General features: G+C 42.0%; 1 protein-coding gene across 4 annotated transcripts in view; it reads right to left on the bottom strand.

Annotated features, from left to right (window-relative positions):
* Positions 1 to 10,265, bottom strand: part of NR2C1 (nuclear receptor subfamily 2 group C member 1) — an 89,811-nt gene extending 79,546 nt beyond the window's left edge. For 3 of the 4 annotated variants that reach the window (XM_030548525.1, XM_030548528.1, XM_030548527.1), the window contains exon 1: positions 10,175 to 10,265. The gene's annotated coding sequence lies outside the window, so the exon portion shown is untranslated. The remainder of the gene's footprint in view (positions 1 to 10,174) is intronic. The other variant, XM_030548526.1, reaches the window with a different exon arrangement.
* Positions 10,266 to 20,136: the final 9,871 nt, after the last annotated feature.

Raw genomic sequence — 20,136 nt, 5'->3', positions numbered from 1 at the left:
ATAATAAAAATTATCCTTTTTGGCCATGACCAGTGGTTTAAAACTGGTGTAGCAAATTATATTTCAGAGTAAAAATAGTTAAGAAATTAATGTCCTAAATTCTATGGGTAATTAATGATGATCAAAAGGTGGGGACTTTCAAAGACACATTAAGGTAACTAAATCCTATAATTATACTGCTATAGTTAAACTGTTATAACTTTACTGTGTATACAAACCCTGAATGCTTGTTAAAAGGGTTTTAAAGTGTTAGCTCTGCGGTTCTTAACTGTGGGCGAGACCCTAAAGTCTTTATGGGGGCATGCTGACCTTTTGCATTCAATCATGGGGCTGCAATGCCACTCATTCAAATCTGGCCCAGTCACCCCTCCAGCGCAACTGCCACATTTGAGTGAGAGGCTTTGCAACCTGGCACACGGAGTCAACAATGCCACCCACTGAAATTTAGCCTGGCTGTCCCTCGGCTTAACACTCTTCAATGCCAAAATTAAGAAATACTGCCCTGAAAACTTTGTGGATACTATGGTATGTTCTCATTTAAAATGTTTCCCAATCTATACAAAGTTAGACAGCAGGATCAAAGGACTGATTTATTTACAGAAGAATCCCCTTTATTGGAATCAATGTATTAGATGGCCCAATTCCATCTAGACTACTTGTAAAATCCCCTTTTGTTCACCAAAACAAAGTTGGGGGCACAATTAAAAAAAGGTTGAAAATCCCTGTTAGCTTAACATGACTGAAAAAATTATCCTCTTTTCGTCCTTTTGCAGTAGTAGTTCATTCCTTTCAGAGGACATAACATTAGGCCTAATCTTACATGCAGTTTTAATAGTGGTGTAACTATGTTAGTTCATTTTTTTTTTAAGCCAATATAGTTATACTGGTACAACCTCTAGCACTGATGCAGTTGTACCACTATAGATTGTTTCCCTTCCTGGGTACAAACAAGCTAGATCAGTAGTAACACATTTATACTAGAATCACTGTATTCACAACTGGGGGGTTGTAACCCTTCATTTATCTCAATGTAGTTAAAATGGTGCAATTTTTCTGAGCAGACAGGGCCTTTATTCTGCTGTTGAAGAGCAAAATTCAAATCAGTGGCTCTCCAACTTTACAAATCAGTCAATGCCATATAGCAAAGACCTAAAAAGAACTATCACCTTAAAAGAAATAAGCATGGTCACATGTTCTTACCATGCAATGGTCTGACTTTTGAAATGTAAACTATCTTTGTAAGAAGCATCCTTATTCTCTCATGCCCTTCTCTATGCTGATACTCGTATGTCAGGAGTTTCTTAAACTATTCATTCAACTGACACCCACTTCTGAAATTATGATAGAAAAGATAGATTCACCAGTTAACTCAAAAACAATTAACACACTCATGCATGCTTTATGTTTAATGAATATTTCCATTACAATGCTCCATTACTGGCAATGTAAATGAAAATTTACCACATGCAGGAAACATACCGTAGAAAAATAAACACCAGGCCCTCAATTCCTATTGATATTAATGTAAGCCATGCACATAGAGCTAGGTGTTTATACCTATTTTTTTACATTAATATATTTTCTTAATTCTAATTTATTACATGGCTTCAAAGTCCACACAAGACTTCATCAGGTTATACCAGAATGTCACCTAAGATCTGTAGCATTCTGTAGCTCATTTTACATTACAAGCTTTAAACAGCTCAAGTTTTACAATATTTGGGAACATACTTACAAGGATGTGTAAATATTACATAATAATCATAGTGCTATATGTACACCTGTATTTCAACTAGGACTTGTGGCATAGAGAGTTATACTGATATAGGGCAGGGTATGAATTTACACTGCTATAACTATAACAGTTTAACTCCCAGTCTAGGCACTCATATTCCAGTATAAGAGTGTCTTTTTCTGGTTTAGCTTATGTTGTAGAAGCGATTTAAGCCAAACTACAAAAATGACTCTTATTGTGGAATAAGTTTGAGTTCTACCAGTATAACTATACCAGGTATTGTTGGAAAAATCTTCTGTGTATCCCTCAGACATCTGTAAACCATTGTAAACCACTGTAGGACAGCTTATCACCCACTCAACAAAAAGCTAATACTATGGAAAGTTTGGTGAAAAGACTGTTTCATTTCCCTGGACTGTCATAACACCTCACCATGGGACTGCATTAGGTCTCAGAAACCAACTGTGTATGGAGCCAATTCTTTAAATGAGAGGCTTCCAAGGAAAACTCATGGGGACTACTGGAACTGATGACAATTCAGTAGATGGTTGCTTTACTCTGAGTCAGCAATCAAACAATTGCCCAATATGGGATGTTGCCCTCTTTCATGAGAGATGTAAAACAAAGCTTCTGACTTATAGCTGGTATAACTCCAAACATTTTTTGCTATTCTACTAGCATGGATCATTCTGCCTAAATCCCCTATTCAGTTGAAAACGGAAACACTGCTCTTCATTTTCATTCCTAAATTAGTGCCCAGTGTTACTATGTGCTCATTAGAAGGGTGGCATAATTTACTCCGAATTTGCTGATTATATATAAATAGGCATCATAGTTTGTCAAGAACTTGAAGATCCTCTATGATTAAATGTGCTAAATAAGTAGAGATTTAAGTACTTATTTTTCTAAGCTGTTTTTAAGCAGCATGTTTCTTCTCCTCCTCCTCTCCACTCCCCCCAAAGGATCTTTGCAGACACAGGGAGCAAGCAGTACAGCATCACAATTCACTTCTGTCCATGGTTTGTTCCTCCATTAAGTCCACTCTGGTCAAATCCCTGATCAAATCCAACGTTCTGCCATCTAATTGGGGGTTGGCCACTAAGTCTGACTGATGTTGGTTGTGTTTGTGTTATTTTCTTTGGCATCCTATCATCTCTTTGTCTTATACAGCGTCCCCACCACGGTAATCTTTTGACTACAGACAATCCCGTACTTAGTTTCACATCCTACTCTCCTCCTAACATCATGTGTCTTAGAATCATTTCACTTTACACCTGCCATCTTCCAAAAAACTCTTATCTCTATTGTCTCCAGCCTTCTGATGTTTGTTTCATTTAAGGGTGCTGCTTCCAGACCACAAAACAATACCATTGTTATACTGGTTTGATTTTTCACTTTCGTAGCAAAACACAATGTTTTTATCAGTACAGCTCCTTTTAACCTCATCTGTGATGGAACCATCAGCACAGATGAAGCTTCCTAAGTGCACATAAGGTATTATTTGTTCTATGACTTTACCACTACTGCATTTCTACCTATTGTTCCTTTTCCAAGGCACAATAAGTGCCAAGACAAGAAAGTAATTGTAAGTCCAAGCCAACTACACCCATTTCCAAGGTAGAAAAGAGTACCATCAACAATTCAAATGTATCTGCATAAGATGAAGAGCTTAACTTTAGATCACCCAATGTCATGCCCTCCAATTCGTCTACCATTCTTAATATCCAAATGAAGAACATGATGAAAGGCCATGGTGATTTCAGGCCCTCTTGTTTTATACCAAAGTTTGACTTGAACCAGCTGCTTAATTTACCACCAATTCTTATGGCACGATGAGAGTTTTCATATGTAACTTTTAGAACTTTAGTTACCCTATGTGGAACTCCATATGATTTTACTCCTTTCATAATGCATCCTTCCAAACCAAATCAAATGTCTTAGTGAAGTCAATGAAAACAGCAAACATCTTTAATTCCCTTTCTTACCCTCCCCCAAATAACTGTCAGAGTGTGTATACCTGAACAATGCAACTTCAACCTGGTCTAAAGCTGCACTGTTCCTTGCCTGCTACATCCTCTAAAACTGACCTTAATTTGTTAATAATTACTTTCATCATTCTTCCTGGTACTAATAAGAAGCCTGCACCTCTATAATTATTTGGATTGGGAGGATTGCTTTTCTTCGGGACTGATATTATTGCCTTCAGCCAGTCATCCAGTACTTCCCCCTTGCTCCCATACCTTAAGTATTTTCCCTAATGCTTTGATAGCACTTGTCCCATCACATTTTAGCTGCTCAACTATTACATTGTCTATTCCTGCAGCTTTTCCATTGTTTTAACTGCTTCACTGCTCTCTTTCTTTTCCTGATGGTGATTCAGTGATGATATCCATTCTGCCTTGCAAGCTGCCCTGTCCATCTAGAGTACATAGAATGCTTGCATCTGGATGAACTACAGGGTTCAGCACTTCATCAGAATGCTCCTTCCAGCACTTCTTCAGCATTTGTCAGTTCACTGGTAGTCTCTCTTACCACTTGCATCATCGTCCTGATTGTGTTTCGATGCAACTTAGCCTTACTGTATATAGTTTTACATTTTTTGCTTCATTTTTATTATTTCTAAAGCACTGCAGAATCGGTCTCCTTTACCAGTGGCCTCAGAAGCATTCCTTGAAAAAGCTGCAAAACTTAGTTCAGTAGTTTAATACCAGGAAGTTCAAGCAGCATAAAAATCTAAACCAGCAGTTCTCAAACTGTAGTCCAACGAACCACATTTCTCACAATGGCAAAGGAGTCTTCACAAAGTAATATTTCCTATGAACAGCAGCCCAATTCAGGACTCTGAAGACTACCAGAAGCGTTTGGGGTTTTCTTGGTCTAACAAAAATATCTTAAGCAACTATGCACACCCCTCTTCGGTGTTTCATATTTTGGTATATTGTTTCTATGATCATGTTTGCACACAACAACATTTAAGAGAGTCAGACAAACGAAGACAGACAATGGCAATAATCAAGGAAATTTAAAATAGATGGGTCTGCAAGAAAATAAGGGGAGATTTGACACTCATAAGTATAAAATGAGGAGGAAAAAGCAATCATGCTTATATCTGCACCAGTCACATTAAAGCATTTTTTCCTCATATCTTTAATGCTATCCTGATATTAATTTTTTCATATTAAACATGCAGTTGGAGGACAGATAAGGGAACAGGACTGCTAGGGAAGGTAATCGATGAAAGAATCCACCTCTGGAAAAAAAATTTAGAAGCAGTGAATTAAAATATGGTATTTTTCCAAGCTAGTGGAAGTAACCTATTATCTCTTATTCCCTGCTGCCTTCAAAGCCCTATATTCTGTAGTGACATCCTTTTCCTTTCTAAACAATGTAAAAAGTAAATCTTCCATACAGATTTTCACTAACTCCATTTGTATAGGAATTACTTTTTAGTTTGAAAATATACGATTAATGAACTCTGTACTTTTTATGCTTATGCATTAAAAAAACAAAGTTTTTTCTAAAAATATCTGCTTGTTTTTCCCTTACAAATAGTTGGTATTTATAGTAGTGCCCACAATGTAGTATACAAAGATTAAGGAAGACACACACACCACTTGTCCCAAAGAGCTCATAATATGATTTTTCCTGTTATCCTCTGAATTTTGAGGTTTTGCAACCTTTGATTGAAGGAGCAAGTATTTTTAATATTTAAAAGATATTTTTGTCTGTAATTCCCGGGTTAAATAGGAAATGAAAAAGATTTACAGAGCCTGAATAAAAATCATTTCCCCCTCAATCAGGTTTCGCTTGTGTTTAATGTCAAGTTTACTAGTTTCTTTAGCTGTCCATGGAACTTCAGGGAAAAACAAACAAACCTAGATAGACTAGATCTGAATTTCTAATGCAAAGGAGAAGATAAAAAAATAGAGGTCCTTATATACTTTACAGTCAACAGGTGGACTGCAGGCCAAATCCAGACGACCAGACATTTTGGAAGGGACTGCGAAATCTTTTTATTTATTTATGCTTACATCCCCTGTTGTTCCCTTTGAAAGCCCGAGCTGTCACCATGGGGTGATGTAAGTGCTACAGGTGATGTAGGTGCAGGTCTGACAACCTGGAGCCCAGCCACCCCAGGCAGGGCTGAAAGCAGAGAGCCCCTAGCATGGGTATAAACAGCAGTATAACCACTGAGGCACTGTTTAGGCAAGTATATTATAGACACACCTGAAGGGTGGGGTATGTGCATGAGTACATACCCTACATGGCTCTCTACTTGCCCAAGCCATGCCCTCCCATCTCTCACTAATATTTTTAGCAGATAGTGGAATGCCCCCATAATCTTTGTAAACATGGTGGAACAGGATTGTAGGATTAAATGAAGACATCTAAAACTATATACCAAGTATCATGGCTAAGAAACAGTGACAATTTATAGTTTTCCTTAGGCAAATATTCTATACAGTAAGTGTATAAAGCATTCTTTTTCTCATATTTACTAGCTGTAGTTTTCATTCTCTCGAGAGAACCAACAACATTCTTTCACCAAATATACACAGGATGCTGTGAAATCCTACAATATTTGTTTTCAGCTTTGCAGAATCAAGATGACAAAACCTCAACTACTTGTGGTTCAGAAGCCAGGAGAATAAGTATATACTTGACAATCGATTTTAGAATCTTGACACACAGACGAGTCCCCTATATTTGGAAATTGGTCTTTATTTGATTCTGAAAAAGTATCAATATAGACCATAGCTTATCTGTTCTCCCATGTGACAACTTTGCTTCACAAACCATAGTAAAACTACAGCAACTTTATTGGATGGAGAAAATGTATGTTTATTACACATTAACCAATACAATGCATGCACAGTAAACTAGTAAGTAAAACAACAAAAAATAAATACGTCAACATACAAAATTTAAGCAATGTAATGTTCAGCATTTTGTCACTATAAATACTCTAGATCTTATGTTACATAGGGAAATCGGTATTAATGAAACAGATAACTTTGAATCTAAATCATCTGTAAATACATTTCACATCTGAGCAATAGTGACAGAGACTTTGTCAACAGCAACTACAGTCCCATTATTATTGAGCCATCAGTTCCAACAGCTCCTTTTCAGTAATCTACAGAAAAAATTAGAGTTAACTGAAGATAGAGTTAATTGAGTTAGAATCATGCATCAAAGCTCTATTCTGTAGAAACCATGATGTTCAACCTCAAGCTTACAAGAGCAGGCAACAGCTTTTTTGGCACCAGGACCAAAGCTATGGAACTCATTAAAGGAGAAGATAAAAATGCCCACAAAGCTCACTGCCTTCCAAATGAAAAGTAAAACATATTTCTTTGATTTAGCTTTCTCACAGCTACAAGTAAAAACAGTAAAGAATGAGAAAAGGAGGAAGAGAAATAAATCTGCTAAGAGACAACCCCAGGAGTCCTGGGGAAAAAAAACAGAATAGTTAGACCACTGGCCTAACGGGATTTTTGTTCTCCCGGAGACATTCAGATATTAAGGTGACAGATGCCAATTTAAGATGATGTCTCTTTCCCATAGTCTAAGAATCATACATAGCAACTCTTTTCAGACAGGAAACACTGCCTTCAGAAAGCCACAAATTGACTTTCCCCAAAACAGAAAAACTACAAAGAAAAGTGTAAACAGAAAGACAACACAGAACAATGTCATTTCTTCTGACTCTGCAGTGGTTCCACATTTCATTTTTAACATTTTCTGTGGAAGAATTGCCCAGTTCCAACTGACTAAAATATTGAGCTATATTTTTTTTAAATAAATAAGCATTAGCACAATGGGGTCCAGGTCCACAATTAGGACTCTTACATGCTTCAATAATGCAAATAAATAAGAAGAGTGCCACTGCCTACAATATTAGCATTCATAACTCCTTTCAAGAGTAGCCACTACCAGATACAAACACAAGATTTAATATACAGTCAATGAGTATCTCAGTGTTTGGCAAGAAGTCTGGCTAGCCTTGCCCTTTATTGAAGTCAATGTCCACTTCAACAAATGTATTTTGGCAAAAATGAAAGTTATTACAAAACACATGTGTTTTACAGGGCACAGACTCTGCCTTTTGCATTTGACCAGTATCCAGCACATTTTGGGCACTAATGGGTACAATAAAAAAAAACCAAAACACACGGGGCAAAATGAGCGGCAAACAGTAAGTCTGCTGTATCAATTATACAGGAGCCTATCAACATTTGTAAGACAATTTACATGGGAAAAAAAACAAACATTCTGGTATGTATTAGCAGAAGCATTGCAAGCAAGACACAAGAAATAATTCTTCAGCTCTACTCTGCACTGATTAGACCTCAACTGCAGTATTGTGTTCAGTTCTGGGTACCACATTTTAGGAAGGATGTGGACAAATTAGAAAGACTCCAGAGAAGAGCAACAAAAACAATTAAAGGTCTGGAAAACATGACCTAAGAGGGAAGATTGAAAAAACTGGGTTTGTTTAGTCTGGAAAAGAGAAGACTGAAAGGAGTCATGATAACAGTTTTTAAGTATGTAAAAGGTTTCTACAAGGAGGAGGGAGAAAAAATATTTTTCTTAACCTCTGAGGATAGGATAAGAAGCAATGGGCTTAAATTGCAGCAAGAGAGGTAAAGGTTGGACATTAGGAAAAACTTCCTAACTGTCAAGAGTGGGTAAGCACTGGAATAAGTTGCCTGGGGAGGTTGCAGAATCTCCATGAGACTCCACAAGAGCAGGTTAGACAAACATCTGGCAAGAATGGTCTAGATAATACTTAGTCCTGCCATGAATGCAGGGGACTGGACTAGATCACCTCCAGAGATCCCTTCCAGTCCTAGGATTCTACCTTCATACTGTATTAAAAAGGAAAAATATCAAACTTCACTAAACCTGCATGCAGTGTAGTTGTAGGCAGGTTGGTTTCAGGATTATAGAAAGACAAGATGGATGAGGTACTATTTTCACTAAACCTGGACAGTCAGGGGATTATCAATAGAATGAAGCCTTACCCCCTCCAGATCTTGGTTATTATTCTGTATGGAACAGATCTGAACTAACAACTTACATCAACCAACCCTAGATGCTTTAACATCTAGTGTCTTAGCTGGAGGGAATGGATTGTCTGTCCAACTCACATTGGCATCCGCATCAATTTGCAGCCTGACTGTATTAACCAAAACACTGAGTGGGAATGTCAACCAAGGAAGCGTGCTATGGCACCCATGAAGAGCCTTCAAATCGGGTTTAATACAGTGGTGGGACAAAATAGGGAAGAGTACTGCCAGTGAATGGCTTGTACTGAACTTGGAGAACTTTTCAGTCTCTGGGATTGTCAGGCAGGCACCTTCAGCAAGCACCAGGTTAAGTTCACGGGGGACGGGGGAGAAAAGGGGCAGAGAGAAAACAAAGACCTTTCCTGTGTACCACGCAAGCCTTTTGCTTAAAAACATTGCATTCAATTTGACAGGTCTCCAAGTTGAAGGCATCTTGATTTCACAGTCACACACCTGGGCAGACGCTGCCGCTTTCTATTAAAATGGCTGCTAGCAAGAGCGAACTTGTCCTCTATATCGATTAGAAAGTTGATATTCAGCCCGCACATTTCACAGCCCACCCAAGGGAGTAGCTTTTTCCTCTGTGATGAAGGAGACAAAAGGCGAGGCGGAAGCAGCTTTCGCCTGACACCTCCCCACACACACACCCCGCCAGGGAAAGTGGTTGGCGCGGCCTTTAATCCTGTCATTTGAAAGGTGGCGTTAGACAAGCCTCTCCGCCGGGGAGGAGTACGGGGCCCACGCAGCTCGGGTCCCGAGCGCCCCTGGGGCCAGCCTGCTGCTGAACAGCTCCCTACGTAGCAGCGGGACGGAGGCAGGGCCCAGCCTCCTTCTCCGCCCGAGCAGCCGCGGCCAAACCCGCACGGGACGCTCGGCCCCACACAAAATGGCTGCTGCGGCCGCCTGTGCGCTAACGGGGAAGGGGAGACCCGGGCGCTAACGCTCCCGCAGCCTAACGGGCCAGTCCCGCTCCCAACCTCCGCCCTCCCCAGTGGCCTCCGGGGGCTCCCGCCCGGCGGGGAAGCGGGAAACTCAGCCGCTGCCTCGGGTGGGATGAGGAGCGGGAGCCGCCCCCCACCCCAACTCCCGGGCGGGCGGAGCGGGCCCCGGGATCCGGGGAAAGGAGACAGAAGCTTTTCCTGTCAGGTGAAAGGTCAGGAGGGCGCGGAGCCGCCGCCCGGGGAAGCCAGGACAGAGCCGAGCGCCCGGGGACAGACAGAGAGGGGGCCGCTTCCCCGGGTCGCGGCGCGGGACGAGGGATGAGAGCCGCCCCCAAGCAGCGCAGCGCCTCCGTGCTAGGCCTAGCATGAGCCGTTGCCGAGCCTGGGGGCGGAAAACGGCTGCAGGCCAGCCCGGCCGCTCTCACCTGGCGGGCCCAGCTCCCGGCGGCCTCTCCTGGGGGGTTATTTGTCGGTGGCGGCTCCGGGAGGTCAGAGTTCGTGACCCCGCCCCTCCGCTCCGCGCGGCGCTCCGCCCTCCTCGCTCCTGTCCCCGACCCGCGCCTGCGCACACAGCGAGCCCGCCGGGAGGGGCACGTGAGGCGGGCGCAGCTCGCGGACGGCGGTGGGAGGGAGCAGGAAGAGGCCGGAGCGGGCGGGTGCGAGGACTCCAATGGAAGGGGTGAGGCCCCGGGAGCCACGTGAGGTCGTTGGGCGGGGCCTGTCCCCTACGTGAACATGGGGCGTGGCTCTGGCGCCCCCAGCGCCGCTTGCTTTGGGGAACCCAGGGCAGAGAGCGGTGACCAGCCGCCCCGGCGCAGCCATTAGTCAGTACCGCCCACCTCTGACCTGCTGGGGTCTCAGGTTGTAGGGTGGCTGGTTATTGCCCAGAATGACCAATCAAAAAGGGACTCCAGCGGCTCCGGGCAACATCTCCTGCACCCTGAAACCCTCATTTCTGGCCCCATCCCAGAGGCCTCCCCCTCCCCCCCAAACAGGGCCGGCGCTACCATTTAGGCAGCCTAGGCAATTGCCTAGGGCGCCAGAATAATTGGTGGGTGCCGTTTTGCTGGAGGGGACGGCAGGTGGCTCCGGTGGAGCTGCCGCAGTCGTGCCTGTGGATGGTCGGCTGCTCGCGTGGCTCCGGTGGACCACCCACAGGCACGACTGCGGCAGCCCCACCGGAGCCGCGGGACTAGCGTGCGGGGCGGCAAAATTGCCGTGCGCCATGGGCGCTCAAACCCCTAGCGCTGGTCCTGCCCCCCAAACCCCCTGTCCTGGATGACTCACACCCAGTGCTATGTTTACAATGGTGCTAGTGGCACCACGGAGTCAGGCCCATGCTCAGAAGGGGCCCCAGCCTGCTCTGCCTGCACTGAGGCCCTGCCAGCCCACTGGCTTCTCCCACCATCACTTCCTCTAATGGGCCTGCCCACTGGCCAGCCAAGGGCTCCTCTCTACCCCCTGATTCCACCTGCCAGCTTCTCTCTGGCTCCTGGTCTGACCCCAGTGCAGCTCTGGCTCTGGGCAGTCTCTGCTTCCCACCACCTGTGAGGGTGCATCTGTCTCCCCAGAAAAGAGCTGCCTGGGACCACCGATGCAGAAGCCTGGCCAGTGTCAGCCAGTGCAGGGGGGACAGCGTCGGGGGCTTGGCTGGAGCCTGTATTGAGCAAGCCCTGGCCTGGCTGATGGTGCAAATCCTGAGGGGCTGGAGTGATTCCCCACCCTGGGACCAGTCTTGGGGACCAGACCTCCAAAGAGCTGGTGAGTATGGCCAGTAGGCAGGGCGTGTGAGAGTGCATCTGTGGTAGGCCTGAGGGGGTGCTTGGCTGTGAGGGGGCAGGGAAGGTCTGTGTGATGGGGCACTAGGGAGTGAGGTTTCGGTGTGGGATGCTAGGCAGTTGTGGCTGGGCTGTGGGCAGGGGGCCATTCAGTAGGTGTGGTGGCGTGCAGGGCACTGTGCATTTGTGGTAGGGCCTGGGGGGGCTTTGGCCATAGAGAATTGGGGGTGGAGGTGTGTTCCAGTGTTGGGCTCGGGGGGGAGGATGTGTGGCACGGCATGGGCCCACCCCTGAGGGGAAGGAGCATGCTGGCAGCACAGGGCTGGACGGGCCATCGTGGGTCTGGCAACTACTGGTTTGTAAATAGTGCACTGGGCTGGGTGGAGTGGGGCCGCCCTTGCCATGCCATGCCCCTGGCCAACTCCTTGCTCTGGGGACCAACCTCCCATCCCCGTGCCATGCGCCACTGCCCCTATGGGGGCTCAAAAATATGCTTGGCGCTGGGCCCACAAAAGGTTAATCTGGCCCAGCTCACACCCAACAACGCTCCAGGTTCACTCCCATGCTCCTTCCCAGCAATTACTTCCCTCTCCCTCAGCGCATCTGTTACCCAACTCTCCCAAGCCTTTGCACTGTTTTGAGGGGTGTGGGAAATACATTTCTGTATTGTAGTTTAAATTAATTATTATTCAGAGATCTGTATTCATACACCTAGTAAGAAATCTATTTATTAAAAAACATTTCCTGAATCTTTTTTGTTGTTTGTATTGTTACAGACAGACTGGCTGACAGGTATTTTGAAATAAATTACCCAAATAATAGAAACAGGCATGATTATATTGTGTTGTTTTGACAGATAAAATATGCAGAATTTTAAAATATTGTGTGAACAATTCTCTCAAGAGTAGCATATGTACTTAGCCCACAGCCCCCAATCCAAGGCAAAAAACCACCTCCTGCCACTTGAATGCTGTTCCAGCTGCAGCTGTTTCTAACATCACATGGGCAGCCAGCATGGACCAACCAACTGGATGGTCTAACTAGGTCTATACTGATCATTACCCATGGAGCTTCAGATTGGTGCACACCGCTCCTGCGAGCATCCAGTGCCTGTTTTGACCAAATTGCTCTGAGGGAGAACGTTGTTCCAACAGACTGCTCTATCATTGGTTTGGTAGGGCGTGTATCCTCAAATGTACCTGTTAGGCCTGAAGGTCCAGAAAATGGCAAATGTCTTCATGTCCTAATCTGGGTTTTGCTTAATGTGATTAAGAACATAAAAATAGCCATACTGGGTCAGACCTATACAGGCTCTATCTAGCCCAGTATCCTGTTTTCAGACAGTGGCCAGTGTCCTATCCTTCAGAAGGAGTGAACAGAACAGGGCAATTTATTGAGTCAGCTATTCCCGGTCATACAGTCCCAGCTTTTGGCAGTCAGGGGTGTAGAGACATCCAGAGCATGAGGCTGCATCCTTGACCATCTTGACTAATAGCCATTGATAGATAAGTTTATGGAGGACAGGTCTAATTATTTTTTGAACCTAGTTATAGTTTGGCCTTCACAACATCTCCTGGCAACGAGTTTCACAGGTTGACTGTGCATGGTGTGAGGAAGTATAGGTTTGTTTTAAACCTGCTACCTATCAATTTAACTGATTGTGAATTAGCTTCTTTATAGAGCAGCTCTTTGCTTGGGGGCTGGTCTGGTCTCCGGCTGCTGCTTCCAGGCTCATGTTGTCCAGGCACTGTTCCCATGTCCTTATGGCCAAGAGATGGCTAGAATACTGCCAAGACTCCCTTTAGCCATAGCTCATGAACTATGCTCTCAAAGCTGGACCTCTGGTGAAAGGCACCACACCAAGACGTGTAGCATTGAAGTACTGGAAGATTCTAATTATAGAGATTCTACTACAGCAGCCGTAAATATACAGATGCAACCTAGATCAGTTTCAGAGCTCTCCAAAGCAGGAGACACCAGCTCCTAGGCAGAAGCCATGCAAGGAGCAGCCAAACACATGAACGTCTCAATCAGTCAGATGTAATAGGTTTGTCCTCAGTCATCAGACCAATAGCTCAAAGTTTCCTCTTCCTCTGCTTCATTCCCACAAGTCATCTTAATTTACAACTGACCTATCTGAACTGAAGCAAGAGGGAAGATGGTTACAGGGCCGTGGCAGTCATCTCATTGGGAACCTGTATGATTGCCTCAAATATATTTTGAATTCTCATACTAAAGCTGTGCAAGAGACCAGTGGTTCTCAAATTATTTTTTTTCCATGTACCACTTGAAAATTGCTGAGGGTCTCAGCGGACCACTTAGTGATCTTTCCAAATGTTGTTAGTACTGTTAGCTAACTGTTGTAAAGCAGTTTGGATAAAAGCATCATATAACAAAAACCCTTAATTTTTTTTGTTCTAGAAATAAAAGCACACATCATATTTTAATAGCAGTGGTCTTACCTTTCTAATGCAATGGATGTGCCCTCTCTCCCTCCCCACAAGCACTTAATTATCAGAGCCAATTAGGCAGATGGCCCTTTGTTCTCTTATGAGCGGCCACCCAGGTGCTCACCTTAGAGGGAACTATTCGTAGACCACCTGAATGGAGTCTGCAGACCACAGTTTGAGACTCTCTGCAATAGACAAAATAAGTAGCTCTTCTGTAGTGCTTTTCATCAGTAGATCTCAAAGTGCTTTCTTAGGGGACAGATCACTATCCCCATTTTACAGATGCGGAAACTGAGGCACAGAGCAGTGAAATGACTGTGTAAGATCTTAGCAGGCTAGTGGCAGAAGGGGAAATATAATCCAGTTCTCCTCAGTCCAGTGTTATATCAAAAAGTACAAAAGTATCTTTGCCTTGATTATAGCATGGGCAAAACATCAGAGGATGTGTTTTGAGCTGTGGATAGCTTGGTTAATCCAGACAGTCAGTGCTCAGTGGCTCACTTAAGTCCCTACCATTGTGATTACATGTACTACCTTGCAGATTCAAAACAATCTACAATATCATGAAGAGATAAATGGTAGATGGTCTGAATTTCATCCAGTTTTACTCATAGAGGTGCTAGGAACAACTCGTCCAACCACCAGTGCTTTGGACTGGTTCCTGGCTACTGGTGACAAGCGTGAAATAACTTTGCTGGTTAAACTTGTCAGGCTACCACTTAGAGGGAAAGCATTTGTACAGCATGTACTCCAGAAACCACCACCTAACTCTGATCATCTAGGTAAGTATTATGCTGTATCCTTGGATAAAACTATCAGAAAGTTGTGGCAAGATAACTCCCAGGATTTTGATGCCCCTTGCCAACCAGTTGCATGGTTTGGATAAGGTTTATATTAATTGCTACAGCAACCTTAACTGTAAGGATCTGTCTACTCAGCAAAAAATATCCCATTGCAGTGAGTCACAGAGTCTGGGTCTACAGGCTCTGGCTTGTGCGACAGGACTAAAAATAGTTGTGTAGACGTTTGGATTGAGGCTTGGCTCTGAAGCCCAGGGAGGCAGGTAGATTTCAGAACCCAAGCTCCAGGCTGAATGTCTAGATGGTATTTTTAGTGCCATAATGTGAACCAGACTCAGACTCGCTGCTGCAGGTTTTTGTTTTGCCAGGTAGATGTACCCTAAGAGAACAATTTTATGTGAAAAAATTAATCACTGTTAAACAATAATAGAATACCATTTATTTAAATAGTTGTGGATGTTTTCTACATTTTCAAATATATTGATTTCAATTACAACACCAAATACAAAGTGTACAGTGCTCAGTTTATATTTATTTATTACAAATATTTGCACTATAAACACGTAATATTTTTCAGTTCACCTTATACAAGTACTGTAATGCAATCTATCATGAAAGTTCCACTTACAAATGTAGAATTATGTACAAAAAATTACTGCATTCAAAAATAAAACAATGTAAAATGTTGAGGCCTAGATGTCCTCTCAGTCCTACTTCTTTTTCATCCAGTCACTCCAACAAGTTTGTTCACATTTGCAGGAGATAATACTGCCAGTTTCTTGTTTACAATATCACCTGAAAGTGAGAACAGGGGTTCGCATGGCACTGTTGTAGCTGGCATCGCAAGATATTTATGTGCCAGATGCACTAAATATTCATATGTCCCCTCCTGCTTCAACCACCATTCCAGAGGACATGCATCCATGCTGATAAAGGGTTCTGCTTGATAAGCATCCAAATATATGGCAGAATGTGGGTAAAACAGAGTAAGAGATATACAAATCTCCCTCAAGGAGTTCAGCCACAAATTTAATTAATATTTTTTTTTAATGAGCATCATCAGCCTGGAAACATATCCTTGGTAATGGTGGCCGAAGCATGAAGGGGCATATGAATATTTAGCATATCTGGCACATAAATACCTTGCAACGCTGGCTACAAAAGTCCCATGCGAACGCTTGTTCTCACTTTCAGGTGATGCTGTAAATAAGAAGTGGGCAGCATTATCTTCTGTAAATGTAAAACTTGTCTTAGCGACTGATTGAATGAGAAGTAGGACGGAGTGGACTTGTAGGCTCCAAAGTTTTACACTGTTTTGTTTTTGAGTTCAGTTATTGTAATAAAAAGATCTACATTTGTAAGTTACACTTTCACCATAAAAAGATTGATCTACAGTACTTGTATGAGGAGAGTTTGCCATTTTTACAGTGCAAATATTTGTAATAAAAAATAGCAATGTTAAGTAAGCACTGTCTTCTTTGTATAATATGTTGTAATTGAAATCGATACATTTGAAAATGTAGAAAAACATCCAAAACATTTAATAAATTTCAGTTGTAATTCTAACAGTGCAATTAAAACTAAAATTAATCAGGATTCATTTTTTGATTAAATTTTTTTTGTTAATTGTGTGAGTTAACTGCGATTAATCCACAGCCCTAGAAAAAATATTAATTCAATAACGTGCTTCATTGCTTTTCTTTACTAGCCACCTCCTGCTAATTCAACAAGATTGGGCAGCCATATTTGTAGAGAAATGGGATCTTCAGGACTAGGTCACTCTGTGATAAATAAAATTAAATTATATAAACTCAAATCAGTTTATGTAATTTCCCATTGGATAAAGTCAGCATCAATATCCAGCAAAGAAAGGCATGAAGTAATTGAAAAGTGAGCAATTGTTACCTGTATTCTTTGCATTAAAACCCTTCAGCTTTCCTCCTTTACCTTGAAAATATTCCCTCCCAATGCCCCACTGCTACAATCTTAGCTTTGTATCTTTGCAATCATCACTTGTTTTCTGATCAGACACACTGTCTCAAGCTAAATGCACATTTATATCACATTTTTTCCTCCTAAGACTATTGAAAGTTTACAAGCTAGTTGCAGTCTGTTTACTATATCTGACATTTACAGGAATCAGACATGGGTGTATGTCCTTTTTCTAAAGGACAGAGGTAATTGCAGTAAAACTCAACAGATATAATCAACCAGATACTTATATTGTTTTGGGTAGGATTGATCAATGGTAAGAGCTGAAGGGTCACAAAAGACTCACAGAATTTTAATAGTTCTTTGATAATAGCTAGGACACCATGTACTCTGCAGCAAAACAGGACTAAATTCTGTAACAATGTTAACTTACTAAATCCTTCATTCCCACCTCCCACTCCCTCCTATGCACACACAATTGTGTTCATAGCTGAAGAAATTCATAGGTGTACAATGTTTCATTACGGATTTTCTAATATGATTTCTGAAGATGTTTTCTTCTTCACTGTGTTCACCAGGCAGCTTGGCTTCATTCCTCAGGCCTCACTTCCTGCAGCGTTGTCCAGGCAGCCAGCTCAGAACTGCTATTCTCCATCTCTCATTGTGTGCCAGAGAAGGGGTAGTTTGCAGCTTGCTTCAAGGGTTCATTTCTCCACTTACCTGGCAGGCCAGCTCACCAGCCAATACTTTTGGCTTATCCCATTCCCACCCCGTCTGCAAGCACTAGCTTACCAGCCCACTCCTTCATGGAACACAGGAGGGAGCATGAACTGTAATCCAAGTAACAAACCTTTGTGGGGAAACTGGAAGGCAGGAGGCAGCTGCAGGCGATTCCAAAGGGGAGGAGACAAAAAATAGAACGTTGGGCATCTGGCTGCAACAAAATACATTCTGTGACAAAAATACCAAATCTTTCTCTCTCTCACTCACACACACTCACAGGCTAGAATTCCATAGTGTCCTAAATTACGTGAATGACACAGTTCTCATCTCTTAGAAATATTGTTTCAAGCAGTCAGAAAACTCAGCCACACATCACTGTATCAGTTTGTGCTCAGTTCACCTTTGCAAGATGATGCCTGAAACCATAAAGGCTAGAAACATAATTTAAATAACTACAAGATTGACAACTCTGCAGCCAAGGAATCATGGACTACATAAGCTCCTGATAATAAGAGAGTTGTAAAAAAATATATTCAAAATGGAAAAGCAGACTCTTAACTATTGCAGATTTATTTTGTACAAACTTGGTACATATCAACATCTATTTACAATGAATTTCAGCTGTTTCAATTTACAAAATAAAGGTTCTACTATTTATACTTTTTAGACAGCACAGATTAATTAGGATGGCTCCAAATAAAGTGTATTTGAAAAATAATTATAACAAAGAGCAGTTATGGCAAAAATTCATTAAATACCTTTAATCTTGCTACACTTCCCTATTTCAAGAGATATAACTTAAGCTTTTTCAGGAACCATCCCCCCAGTATTCTTCAAGTGTTCATTAAAAAGTTACTCACATGCTAACAATCCTTGCCTAATAAGTGTATTGTAATTGGATAGAGAATAAGACAGAGAATATCTTATTGCCCTTATATAAATCCATGGTATGCCCACATCTTAAATACTGTGTACAGATGTGGTCTTCTCATCTCAAAAAAGATATACTGTGATTAGAAAAGGTTCAGAGAAGGGCAACTAAAATGATTAGGGGTTTGGAATGGGTCCCATATGAGGAGAGATTAAAGAGGCTAGGACTTTTCAGCTTGGAAAAGAGGAGACTGGGGGATATGATAGAGGTATATAAAATCATGAGGGGTGTGGAGAAAGTGAATAAGGAAATGATTTACTTGTTCCCATAATATAAGGACTAGGGATCACCAAATGAAATTAATGGGCAGCAAGTTTAAAACAAATAAAAGGAAGTTCTTCACACAGTGCACAATCAACCTGTGGAACTCCTTGCCTGAGGAGATTGTGAAGGCTTGGATTATAACAGGGTTTAAAAGAGAACTAGATAAATTCATAGAAATTAATCCCTAGCCTCTGTTTGTTAGAGGGTGGAGATGGATGACAGGAGAGGGATCACTTGATCATTACCTGTTAGGTTCACTTCCTCTGGGACACCTGACATTGGCCACTGTTGGTAGACAGATACTGGGCTCGATGGACCTTTGTTCTCACGCAGTATGGCCATTCTTATGGTTTTTAAAATAATTGTTAACTCAAAGTTTTCTTAGACTGCCTAAAAACCTCTACTTGCCCAGAAATAATACATTAGAAAATCTTCAGGGCCAGTGTTCGTCATGCATTGTACTAACCAATCTTATCTATTATTTTAGGTCTCTTATGCAGAGAAAGCCAGTTTTTAAAACCATGCTGGTTTTGCAACCCTTGCTTAATGAATTGATTGGTGTACAATAGCCAAATGAAAAGTGAATGTGGCATCTTTGATGGAACTGAATTAAAGATATGCTATATCAATACTTTACCATGGATCTTAGAACACATAATACTTCAGGAAACAGGTTAAAATGTATATTTTTAAAAGGAATATCCTAACTTGTATTATTAGTATGGAAAATATTATCCTCATCTGTTACCAATTGTTCCAATTATTAAAACTGAAATGAAAATACATTAATCATTTATGCCATTTTTATTGTTCTGTTTAGCTTGGTCAATGAAAACAAGATAGTCAATTTAAACTTTCTGATTGTCTACAATACTAGCACAGAAATGGACAGTTTGGTAGCTAACACTGCACAGAAATGTGAACAAAAAGGGTTTCACTGACATTGTTAAAAAATGAGAGACTACCTAATAATGGAAGTTTTCCTAAAGCATCTTTTAAAAATAATAATGCTGAGCATAAACTACCATGAAGCTGGGGATAGTTTAAGTTAGGAGAAAACAGGGTAGTGTAACTTGGAAAAATAATATGATTGGCTGAGAACTCTTATCAAGTTGCTTATGTTGAACTTCTCAGAAGTTGTCTTCGCACGTGACACAAAGCACAAATATTTTGGGAAAGATTGAAATTACTGTTCAAGTTAGTGTTTACAATTTCAAAATCCCATCTATTTCATTTCATAACCAGATAGCTTCATTTGTACAATTGTTTTTAGGGCTCTATTTAAATAAATAGATGTGTATCTCAGAAATACTCTGGATTCTATCAGGTGTTACAGCAAGAAGTCAACTGGCTCGTGGAAGACATTTTAACACTTTGGAACAATTCTCACTCTACACCATCATTCAGAGATGTGTAGTGGATCAGGAGATGGAGCTCACTTTCTGCTGCCAGCCATAAAACCACATCAGGCTGAATGTGTACCCCCCTTCCCTATCTGAGGGCCGTGCA

Source organism: Gopherus evgoodei, chromosome 1, assembly GCF_007399415.2.
Source record: "Gopherus evgoodei ecotype Sinaloan lineage chromosome 1, rGopEvg1_v1.p, whole genome shotgun sequence".
Taxonomy (NCBI): Eukaryota; Metazoa; Chordata; order Testudines; family Testudinidae; genus Gopherus; species Gopherus evgoodei.
This window is presented reverse-complemented; position numbering and strand designations above follow the sequence as displayed.